Genomic DNA, 1889 nt, shown 5'->3' on the forward strand with positions numbered 1-1889 from the left:
AGAGCTTTCCCCCTGAGATCAGGAACACAACAGGGGTGTCCACTCTCAACACTGCTGTTTAACATAGTGCTGGAAGTCCTAGCATCAGCAATCAGACAACAAAAGGAAATAAAAGGCATCAGAATTGGCAAAGAAGAAATCAAACTTTCACTTTTCGCAGATGACATGATACTCTACATGGAAAACCCAATTGACTCCACCAGAAGCCTTCTAGAACTGATTAATGAATTCAGTAAAGTTGCAGGATACAAAATCAATGTACAGAAATCAGTTGCATTTCTATACACCAAAAATGAAGCAGCCGAAAGAGAAATCAAGAAACTGATCCCATTCACGATTGCACGAAAAACTATCAAATACCTAGGAGTAAACCCAACCAAGGATGTAAAAGACCTATATGATGAAAACTATAGAAAACTTATGAAAGAGATTGAAGAAGACACCAAGAAATGGAAAAACATTTCCTGTACATGGATTGGAAGAATAAACATTGTGAAAATGTAATTACTACCCAAAACAATCTACACATTCAATGCAATCCCCATCAAAATTGCACCAACATTCTTCTCAAAGCTAGAACAAACTATCCTCGAATTCGTATGGAACCACAAACGACCCCGAATAGCCAAAGTCATATTGAAGAAGAAAACCAAAACAGGAGGCATCACAATCCCAGACTTTAACCTCTACTACAAAGCTGTCATCATCAAGACAGTATGGTATTGGCACAAAAACAGACATGTAGACCAATGGAATAGAATAGAGAACCCATGGGGCACCTGGGTGGCTCAGTCGGTTAAGCATCCAGTTTCGGCTCAGGTCAGATCTCACGGTTTGTGGGTTTGAACCCCACGTCGGGCTCTGTGTTGACAGCTAGCTCAGAGCCTGGAGCCTGTTTCAGATTCTGTATCTCCCCCTCTCTCTGACCCTCCCTTGTTCCAACTGTCTCTCTCTGTCTCTCAAAAATAAATAAAAAGCATTAAAAAATTAAAAAAAAAAAGAATAGAGAACCCAGAACTGGGCCCACAAATGTACGGCCAATTAATTTTTGACAAAGTAGGAAAGCGTATGCGATGGAAAAAAGACTGCCTCTTTAGCAGGTGGTGCTGGGAGAACTGGACAGCAACATGCAGAAGAATGAAACTAGACCACTTTCTTACACCATACACAAAAACTAACTCAAATGGCTTAAGGACCTGAATGTGAGACAGGAAACCATCAAAACCCTCGAGAAGAAAGTAGGGAAAAAAACCTCCTAGACCTCCACTGCAGCAATTTCCTACTTGACACATCCCCAAAGGCAAGGGAAATGAAAGCAAAACTGAACACTTCGGACTTCATCAAGATAAAAAGCTTCTGCAAGGCAAAGGAAACAATCAAGAAAACTAATAGGCAACTGACGGAATGGGAAAAGATAGTTGCAAATGACATATCAGATAAAGGGCTATTATCTAAAATCTACAAGGAACTCACCAAACTTCACACCCACAAAACAAATAACCCAGTGAAGAAATGGGCAGAAGACATGAACAGACACTTCTCCAAAGAGGACATCCAAATGGACTACAGGCACATGAAACGATGCTCAACATCACTCATCATCAGGAAAACACAAATCAAAACCACAGTGAGATACCACGTCACACCACTCAGAGTGCCTAAAATGAACAAATCAAGAGACTACAGATGCCGGTGAGGGTGTGGCGAGACGGGCACCCTCCTACACTGTTGGTGGGAATGTAAACTGGTGCAGCCGCTCTGGAAAACAGTGTGGAGGCTCCTCAAAAAACTATCCATAGAACTCCCCTATGACCCAGCAATAGCACTGCTAGGGATTTACCCAAGGGATACAGAAGTGCTGATGTATAGGAGCACATGTACCCCAATGT

This window comes from Suricata suricatta, chromosome 15, assembly GCF_006229205.1.
Source record: "Suricata suricatta isolate VVHF042 chromosome 15, meerkat_22Aug2017_6uvM2_HiC, whole genome shotgun sequence".
Classification (NCBI taxonomy): domain Eukaryota; kingdom Metazoa; phylum Chordata; class Mammalia; order Carnivora; family Herpestidae; genus Suricata; species Suricata suricatta.